An 11,461-nucleotide genomic window follows, 5' to 3' on the forward strand; every position below is an offset into this window, starting at 1 on the left:
GATAGAACCTATGGTGATATATTGTGATAACACAAGTGTAATACATATTTCAAAGAACCTTGTATTGCATGCTAGGACTAAGCATATTGAACTAAAGTATCATTTTCTGAGAGAAAGGGTGTAGGAAAAACAAGTCTGGGTGGAACATGTGTCAAGTAAAGAGCAGTTAACAAACATTTTCACTAAGCCATTGCCTAAGGCTACCTTTGAATATCTTAGAGGGAAGTTAGGGGTTATACTTGTACCTAAGGTCAACTAAGATGTTGTTGAAGCATCAATCCAATGGGCTAATTGAATATATTTCACTGTGGATTGATGAGAAGAGGACTACTCCTCAGGGGGAGTAGCAGAGATGAAGACAAACAGTAGCAGTAGAGATGATGAATATAAGTTCAACAAAAGAGATGAAAACATAGAAATAGAAGATGAATTTGACACTTTGCACGTTTGGCATTGTTGTCAAAGCGGGAGAAGAAAAGTAAACATGGAGAAGTAATGCAATCAGGGAGAAGTAAGAAGGATAAGAATAATAGAATAGATCGGTGCAACAGTCAGAACAATTCAGTTGAGTTATAGTTTTGAATGTTATAGTTCTTTATATGATGAGATTTTAGTGTTGCCATCAATGTTGAAGGGGGAGATTATTAGCATAACTGATGGAGATGATGATGAGATGAGAAGATGACCAGTGATCAAGTAAATGATCGATGTTGTCAAAGGGGAGATTGTTGACTTGATGATGTGATAAATTGTTTGATGACATTATTTGTGTTGTCATTGATGGAAACCATATTTACTTAATCATATAAGTCATCCAGACTACCCAGTATAGTCTAACTGATAATGGAATGGGTTTGACAGTAAAACTTCTAAATCGTTAAGAAGGAACATTGCAATAATCAAGTGATCGTTATAGATTATTGGTAATGAGTTAGGAGTTGCAGTTTGGAACATATGTTTATGACATTGGTATGAGTCTATGATTGGAAGAACATCAAGTTTTGTGAACCAGAAAGCATGTTTGTAATTAACTATTGTGAATCGAAAAGCATGTTTGTAATTGACTGTTGTGAACTCTATGAAGATAAAAGTATATCGGTAACATATCTTTGATCGGTAATGATTTATGGTTTGGTGGTGGATCTTATCATGTTCATAAATTAGTGATGATATATTAGAATCCATTAGTAATGATAAGATGGTGATTGAGAACGTATAGGGATATAATTTCTAGGGAAACAACAAATTGCTTAGCAGAATGTGATAAGGGTTTGATTGCTTATCAGATTGATGTGCGGTGATCATTCACCGACATAAATTATCTAAGAATTTGTTGTAATGATTTGTAATGTATTTTGGCATATTGTTTTTCTACGCTTGATGTAAATTCAATGGATTTTGAATGAGGTTAAGGTTATGTAATCAACCTAGTTGATAAGGTTATTTAGGTCTAGTTTGAGAAGAGATTGTGTATCGATGGTTTGAGTAGAAGACTGTGTCAAACCACATTAAAGAGTCTGCATGTGAGAAGAAAAATTGAGATGAAAAGGATCTGTACTAGCAAGCAAGGAAGTATTGTGATCAAATCATTTGCCCCATTGTTTCCTTACAGTTGCAGTAGATTGAAATCCCTTAACTGGGTAGACTCTAATAGATCTTATTTATAAATCCTCTCACCAGGTGGCTAATTAGTTTGAGTTTGAAATCCTCTAGCAAGGTTACTCCAAACAGGGTAGAGCTCCTAACAGAGCTGATATTGTAAATCCCTTCACTGAGTCACTCCTAACAGGGTCTGCTCTGAACCAGGCATATTGTAAATCTCCTAGCAGGGCTAGGCCTTTAACTAGACACATTCCTAAAGAGTGCAAACATTTTGTGGGTGTAGACGTATAAAAATGACCATATTCCTAAATGAATATTTTATGTTCATTTCTCTATTTAGTTAAATATAATTTAATTAAATTTCCCAAATTCCTCTATTTAATTAAGTAAATTATTCAATTTATTTAGTTAAATTCACTAGAACCTTTTACATCATTCAATTGAATAAATCATTTTATTTAATTAAACCCTTTCTCTCTACTTTTAATTAAATTTAGATTTAATTAATAGTTCAACCCAAATTGAATAAATCTAATTTATTCAAATTCCCAAATTGCAACCAAATTGAAATAAAGAAATTTATTTTAATAAATTCTATTATTCCTCATCCACTTGCATTTTCCTACATCTCCCACTTGCATCCTAAAACCTATTCCTAATTTCTTCTAGAATCCATCTAATCTTAATCAATTAACCTAAATCCATCCATTATCCCTTTTCCCTAAATTTGAGGAGGTCACTTCTCAAATTTGGAGTAAAGTCTTCAAAAAGAATTAAAGCCTTTATCCATTCAACAAGCTAACTTGTTGAATACCCTCAAATTTGGAAGGACTCTTAAAATTTATCCCCAAAGTCTTCAAACCATTAATGGTTAACTAACCCTTAGTGGCATGGTTAGAGACTTTTTGACTAACTTAACCTCTATATAACCCAAGGGTCTCATCAAGCATTTATTGCTTTGACCATAGTTGTTCCTTTAACCTTTTCACAAGAGTTTACCTCTTGGGTAAAAGCTTTATCCATTGGATAACCCTAACCTAACCTTAACCCTTACCCTCTAAGGTAACCTACAAGTCTTCTCAAGCATTTAATGCTTCTTACCTCTCCTCTCAACCAGCTTTATGTTGACAATTGTCATCATTTCATTGGTGAAAATTGTAAACATGGATTGACAACTTTCAAACTTGACCCTTGATTAACTCTTTCAATCCTGACCATCCATTGCCCTATTTTCACTAAAAATAGAGCTCTCATTCCTCCATTTTGGAGACTTGCAAGCTTTTAGTATCTCATTTATGCTTAATTTTATCAATACATTTAGCTTCTCTTTGTAATAGGAATGAATCTAATAAGCATTTTAGACTATTTCCTTTATCATTAGCTTAACTCATAAACTAGTATATCATGTTAGGATAGTATTTCTACTAATCTTGTCATCTTATAATCTAGTTTATCACATTTATAGAGTCATGCATAGATAGGATGCATTTTCATAACTAAATCAATCATAAGCATCCATCGTTCGTGCATTTGTCATCCCTAAGCCACTTTGCTCAGTGATCTGAGAGCAAAGACATTGGCTTGAGGGACCTTGTGAGATAGAGAACCATGGAACCAACCTTGGGAAGTTGAGTCATTCCTCATGACTCTATAACTTGTACCAAGAAGTCCTGTGGGTGTGTGGACAAGCCTCTTGAGACCTCATTTTTTAGATTTTAAGTTTCATCGACCCGCTTTTTTTGCACACCTTTCTGGCACCCACCGTGGGGCTTTACCCCATTAATCAAATCAATTTTCAAAAATAAACATTTTGCAGGTATGCGAGAAATAGTAATTAGCACTTAGGGAACATCCCTTAGCGCATTTGGTGGATCTTTTAGCGCATTTAGCACACTGTTTGGCGCATGGGGTCTATCCTCTAGTGTGTGGAGTCTTTACCTAGCGCATGGTCCCCATTAATACTTTCTTGTAGGTCTTGGCGCGGGAGAAAAACAGAGTAGCGCATTTGAAACACAGTTCAGCGCATCAGGCCTATCTGATAGTGCATCCGAATTACCTTGTAGCGCATACAGTTTGTTCTATAGCGCATCACAGATAAAGGCAAAACTAAAAACTATAATCGAGAGTTAAAAATAAAAATAAAAAAATTATTAGACTTGTTGAAGTCCACAGATTGTCTAACAATTTTACTTGTTGTTTTGTAGGGTTCTAACAAATTTCTTGCAAATAGGAGCTCAATTTTAGGACCATTAAGATAGTTTAGAGTTTTTACTAACTTAGTTAAGTTAGTTAAAATTTGAACTTCTTTTAATTCTTCTTAAAACTGAACTCAGTTTTGTTTGGGTTTTACAAAGAACCACAAAACAAAATTTTCCTTGCTTTTCTAGGAGAACAAATTTTCAACTTGGGTTTTAAAAGGAACAAATCAATTTTGTTTTTCGAAGTTTTGTAAACAAATGGATTAAAAATAATTTCACCATCCTTTGGTGTATAAAAGGATCTGTAGTCACATAAATCTGTCAAGCTTAATTAAATAGATATTAGCTGTTTATTTGATTAAAAATCCATTAGCCATCAGTTAATTAAATTAATATTTAATTAATTCATCCCCAAACATTCTTCTATTAATTAAATAAATTATTCAATTTATTTTAATTAATTCATTAAACCAAATTCACAATCAATTAAATGAATAAAATCTATTTATTTAATTAAAATCCCCTTTTCCTCTTTTAAATAAATTAACATTTATTTAAATCATTATCCCCCCCACTTGCATTTTCCTACAAATGCAACTTGTACACATTTATTGAAATAAATTAATTTATTTTAATTAAAAATCCTATTTTCCCTCACCCACCAAATCCAATTGCATTCCTAAATCCCCTTCTAGATTCTTCTAACCCCCTTCCCAATTAGCCTAATCCATCCCCTAATTATTGTCACATTCCTAAGCAAAATGAAGTCACTTCTCAAAGACTTCAAAAGTCTTTGAAAAGCATTTAATGCTTTGTGTGTTCAACAAATTAACCCCCAAAGTCTTCCAAGACCACTAATGGCTCTTACATGACCATTTATGGCTCTTACATAACCATTTATGGTTATTTCAAACTTCTCTCCCCAAACATTTATTGTTTTGACCATATTCATCCTTTTCACATTTGCACAAGAGTTTATCCATTGGATAAAAGCTTTATTCTTTGAATAAAGAGTTTATTCATTCAACCAACCTTGACTTTAACTCCCAAGGTCATATCAAGCATTTAATGTTTATTCCCTCTCCTCTCAACCTATCTCACATTGACACTTGTCATCCTGGGATTGGGTTGAAAGCCCTCACATGGATTTAAAATCATTCAATCCTGACCCTTGTTGAGATTGTTCAATCTCAACCATCCATTGCTCCATTTTTCTTATAAATAGAGCCCATTTCTTCATAATCCAGATCCTGAAAACTTGTATGCATTTAACCTATAGGCATTTTAGAGAGCATTTAGCATAGCAAACTCATGTATTGTCATTTTGGTTAAAATAAATCAATTTTAGCATCAATAGCTTAATATTAGCTTCTTTATTTACATTTAGAGCAATATTTCAATCTCAATCCTCCATAAGCATCCATAGTGCAAAAAGTTGCTGAGAGCTACACTATTTTGGAACTTGGAGAGGAGAGGAACAAGGGAGAAGGATCTAAGAGTATGCTAAGAGGCATTTGGAGACGCCTCATTATCTTTGTTTCATTTGTTAGATATATTAGCATGTTTTTAGTATCTCTCTTGATATGCCTGTTTAGATTAGTTTTTGATTGACTAACACTAACGATTTTCTTGTGTCTTGTGTGTTGTTTGTCATTTGCTAACCTTGTCCATTTTGCAGAGCATCATTTGGTGAACCCGACGTGAATTGAACATGCAAAAAATATCATTTTTTTTAACAAACTAACATGTTTGAATGTTTAAAGTGTCACACAGGTTGCGCTTTGGCGCTATTGAACTCATTTTAGCACTATCGATACTTATGGTTTTAGCGCTATTGTTCTTACAATAGCGCTATTGTTCTTACAATAGTGCTATTGTCTCAAGTTCAACACTTTTGGAACTGTTTTGGCACTTTTGACGTTGTTTTGGCGCTATTAACCCCTTTTCAGCACTTTTGCCTCTCTGTCTTTCCCCTTCTTTCAGTGCGTTTGTGTTAAATAGCGCCTTTGTTCAAATGCAGACTAGTGCTATTGTAACAGAATGTCATAAAAATCACCTTGTAACCAAAAAAGTGAAAATTTTAGGCTTGTGGAAGCCCCCCCTTGGACATAGATTTTACTAACCATTTGTTGTTTGTGCAGGTTTAAAACTCACCATTAAAAATCACAAATTTTCTTTTAGTGCTTTAAAACTTAAAACAAAATTTTCCATACTTTTTAGTTAGGGTCACTTGTCTTTGGTGCATTAAAACTAAACAAAAACAAACATTTGCTTTCATTGCAAGTTAGGACTCATTTTCTTTTGGGGCTTAAAATCAACAATTTCATTTTCTTACATCAAAACAAAAGAATTTACAAGCCACACTTCAAATTTGGTGCAATTAAAACTTACAATCCACTTGTTCCAATTCTTGCAAGCGATTTACTTCATGCAAACGTGCTTTTTATTAAGTTGACTATGAGTTTATTTTCCTAGTTACTTAAGCATATTGCCTTTGAAGTTAAAAAGAACATCATGGTTGTTGGAGCAACATCTCCAAATAGTTAGATCACATTGCAATGGCGGATTAAAAAGAGCAAGTGTTTTTCGTGCTTGGCACACTTGTGCACAAAGTTGGTCGAGTGGTCCCACTTCTAACACACACTATCCTCTCCCTTGGCTTTCGTGGTCCTAGGTGCAAGAGAAAAGTGTTAGTAACACTCAAAATTTTTATCTTTTTAAGAGAGGCCTGCCAAGAGACACATCACTCTTGGGAATGACCTCGCGCGGTAAATCCTTCGAGCCGCTATAGAAATCAAGTGAGAGAAAAAGCTGTAGCCTTGGGTATAGCTATTTCTACAGTGTAACTGGCCGAAAGGACAAATGGGCCCCACCACCAGTTACAAGGCTCTTAAGTGAGTCACTGTAGAATGAACTTATGTCCAAAAACATCGAACATGACTAAACACCTTTAAGTATTAGCCCACCTATTCTATTGATTGAGGATATTTGCGATATAATTTAGTGCAAGAGCATAGATGGTTTTGCTCCCAAGATACTCACCATACTTATTTCCTTGAGTAGAAACATAGCTTTTTGAAAAGTCACTTGTGGCCTGATAAAAGTGGTGACTCCCCCATCATAGGGATCATCTATTTGTTATGCTCATGCAAGACTTAGTATATCACATCGTTACCTGTCATGGTGGGATTCATAAGGTATGTAGTACCAAAGTAGAAGAAATATCAAGATGTGGGCTAAATTTATCACAACTGGCCATTTGACCTTAGGGATAAAAAGTGTTTGAAGTGTGTTCGTTTTTAAAGACCAAGTGCAAATTGAGCCGACTTTAGGCTTTTGGAAATACACCTTAAAATATATCTAAAGGAAGGGTCATATAAAAGTCAAAGAATTGGGTTGATCCAGACCCATACTCATTTGTGCCTTTGAGGCTATATTCTTGTGTTTGTGTGCTTGCTTTGTTTTCTTGTCAGAGAAAAATCAGAAAATCACTTCCAAAAAACAAAGTATTCACCCAACCAAACACATCAAAAAACAAAGTGCAAACAACAAAGAGTCAAACTTTATGACCATTCTTCACATCTTACGAAAGAAGAAGCGTCATCAGAATATCAAATTGAAAAGAAGACCATTAAGCTCAAAGGCTTTGATCAAAAGGAGGAAATTTTTCTATATAAATAGACAAATCTTTGTCTCACATAGAGTCTTTCTGTGTCACATGCGTCTCTACCTTCAAGGCAAAACAAATGAATTTGATTCAAAATCATTGAACCACAGAGATTTTATGCAATATAGAGCTCTGAATTATCACAAAAACCAAGGAGGAAAGATTAATCCCAACTTTTTCCCAAACGTCTGTATCACATACAACATAGCTCGAGAAATACCACCAACACCCGAAAGAAAAGAGATAGAGTTTGTCCCATTTGTAACACAAAGTTTTTATTGAAGTTGAAAACATTTCATCCATCATCTTCTTCACTCATTATCACTTCATCATCAATCCATTCCAACTCTCAAAACATTAAGAGGTTCTTGTGCCCAGTTCTCTTTTAGATATTGCTTGAAATCAAAAACATCACATCACTTTTTAGATTGTTTCTACATCTAGGATAAGCCCATCCTAAGAGACACATCTACGCAGGTTAAAACTAGTTCATGAGTGAATCCTCTCATTACTAGGTAGTTCAATCTGTAACACATCTTAGATTGCTCTACACCTTATCACATCAAAACTTATCAAACAAGCAAGCAATTCAAAGAAGGAATTTTGGTTACATCTACCTTAAAAGTGCTAGAGCTAGAGATCTACATACAACACAAATCACCAACCATCAATCTTTCATTTCATCAAACAACTCATCATCATTTTCACTCAACTTCAACAAAGACTCATAAACAAAATAGCTCAAACCCGATCACAGTCAAGACAACAAGAAATAGAAATTGAAGAAGAAGAAGAGGAAAATCTCAATGAATTTCAAGAAGCACTTGGAGGAAATGCAAATGACGAAAACCCAAGTACTCCTACTCCTGCAACAATAGAAAGGGCCCAACATAACCCTCTCTTTAACAGACTTTTTGACGAAATAATCAGGAGCAATGCAGATGCTCACTTCTTAAAACTCGCTCAAGAAGGAGAAAAACTTCCCTCTAACTTTGATCTTGCCCAATTAAGACAAGCATCAGAAAGACAAATTCGCCATGAAGAGGAAAGAGGTAGAGATCCCATCAGATATAACATTCCTCAGGGTAACCCACCACCTCCTCCTCCAAATGAAATGGAGATGTTACGGCAACAAGTTGAGAATCTCACCCAACAGCTTCATAGTGGTGTCAAAACTAACTAATTCTCACTCAATGACATATGTCCCTATCCTTTTGATAGGAATCTTTATATGCCACCCTTTCCATGAGGATTCAAAACACCCAAATTCAAAAATATAGAGGAAAGGCAGATCCCCGTGATCATGTCAGAGAATTTCATTTCGCTTGCCTCGAAGTGGCATATGAAGACACCTACCTAATGTGCCTTTTTCCCCAAAGCTTGGGAGGAACAACCACATCATGGTTTTCCTGACTATCAGGTGACATTAGAACATTTGAGGAACTTATCCAGAAATTCCTCGCTCATTACTCTCATAACATTGAACGCGATGTCACCATAGCTGATCTGTGCAACACTAAACAAAAACCAGGTGAACTATTCTCAGTATTCCTACAACGATGGCATCAAATGTCTAGTAGACATTCTCTTTAGTTACCTGAACAAGAACTAGTGGAAATATTCATTTCCAACTTAAACGAAGAAATGGAGTTTCACCTGGATGTCAAAGACACAAACTCTTTTAATGATATGATCACCAAGGGTTTGAAATGTGAATGGGCACTCATCAAGAAAGGACTCATCAAAATATTTAATGAACCAAAAGATGGTCCTTGCTTGTGCTTCAATAGTGATAAACCAAGCTTCTGGAATAAAAACAAGAATATCGTCAACGATGGGGTTGTGGATGCCCGAACTATACAAAATGCACAACCTGTGGTTTGGTTTGTAGGACAAAATCCTCCACCTTAGAATAACACAAATGTTCCTTCGAATCAAGGTCATATCACATCTCACGATGAACAAAGACCTCATCAGCAAAAACAAAAACGCACATACACTCCCTTAGGGGAACCCATTGAAATAGTATTGTGATAACTCATTTCTCAAAATTTGGTCACTCTACCTAAACTATCAAACTATGAGCCTCAGGTCAAACTGGCATGGTGGAGAGATACTGAACACTATGAATTCCATCAAGGGAGAGGACACAAAACAAGTAATTGTCACTGATTGAAAGATCTCATTCAGGATCTTATTGACCGAGGAGAAATTGAAATAGAAGGACATGACCCAAAAACAACAAATAATGATCATTTGATGTTCAAAAATCCACTTCCATCACAAGATCAAAGGGGTCCTTCCACTTCCAAGTGAGGCATTGATACCACTGATTATACACAGGCTGCGTATAATTACACTGTAAATCATCTGTATGATGCCAGTGAACAAGTTGCAGCTATAACCTTCAAAAATCCCAACTCAAATTGCAATGTTGTTACACATTGTGGCAAGGTCACCATAAAGGTAGCTCCACAAGGCACCACCTCCATCCCAAAGCAGTACAATCTTGTGGAACAATTAGATAAAATGCTTGCACTTATATCCATTCTAGAACTATTGTGCCTATTGCCTTCTCATAAAACTATCTTGGATCAAGCACTCCAAGAGGCGTCAGTCCCTGCAAATCTGAATACAGACCAATTTCAAGCCATGGTTGGAAATCTAAAGTCATCACCTTGTCTCACTTTTTCCGAAAGTGACAACTCTTCCTTCTAGCAACCTCATAATGCGTCACTACACATTGAAGGCTTTATCAACCAGCATAGGATCAAGCGAGTCTTGATCGATAATGGAGCAAGCCTAAATATTTGTACACTATAGTTGGTCACAGCATTGGGATATGCGGTAGAATCAGTGGATCCTTGTAAGAAGATCACAATCATAGCCTATGACGATGCAGAGCGTTCATCCAAAGGAGCTGTGGTACTACCAATCCGAGTGGGCCCTGTGGTAAAACACATCATCTATCAGGTTCTAGACCTTCCTCTGCCATACAATCTATTGTTAGGGAGACCTTGGATACATGCCATGCAAGCCGTTCCATCTACCTACCATCAATGTATCAAGTTCCCACATAATGGTGTAGAGATCACAATCCTGGGCGATGCAAATCCCTTTGCATATTGCCATAATATCAGCCATCAACTAGAGATTACTATTCCTAATAATAGAGAAGCCATTTCCTCCACATCATATATAAGTCCCGCCTCTCTTGCCAGTTCAAACACCACTATACCCAAGCAAGAAAAGCTTAAGATGAAAGTAGCAGAGGAAGGTCTTGGGGAATACAACTTGAGTCAACTCTTTTGTGTCGGACAAATGCCCACTTCTCCTAGAACACATGGTAAACCACAACAGTTACTCCAGCAAACACTAATCATGCTAGCATGTGCTTTGATGCCTTTCATCCTTGGAAAGAGTCAAGAAGAAGAAACCCAAGATGAGGACTTAGTGGACTGGCTCTATAAAGATCCCATCACCACTGATATACCACAAGTTAAACTTCCTACGAATTAGTATGGCAAAGGTCTCCTCATTATGCAAAGAATGGGGTATGATGGTCAGAGTGCTTTGGGATATTGCAAACAAGGACGACATGAACCTCTACTGCCAGAATTAAAACCTAAAGGTAATACAGGCCTCGGCTTTGAAAAAGAGATCCTTCCTAAACTCAGATTCAAAGAAAAAACAAGCAAACCATTATGTCAACCTACAACAAAAAGGACACCTTTCATCATTAAAGTAGCCTCAAGCACCATCCCAACTACCCCATCGAGGCTCAGAATCCCAACACAACTATCACCAATGCCAATCGTCCCACCAATCGAACCAGTAAACCCATCTGTAGCAGCCATCACATCAATAGTACCATTAGCAACAACAACTGTATCGGAACCCGTAGTAGCATCTATGGCACCAGCAGTTCCAGCAAAAGCCACTGAGTCAACACTACCGATACTCCCCGTACTAGATCCTTTAATCCCCATCGACC

The sequence above is a fragment of the Cryptomeria japonica genome, chromosome 8, assembly GCF_030272615.1.
Source record: "Cryptomeria japonica chromosome 8, Sugi_1.0, whole genome shotgun sequence".
Lineage (NCBI taxonomy): Eukaryota > Viridiplantae > Streptophyta > Pinopsida > Cupressales > Cupressaceae > Cryptomeria > Cryptomeria japonica.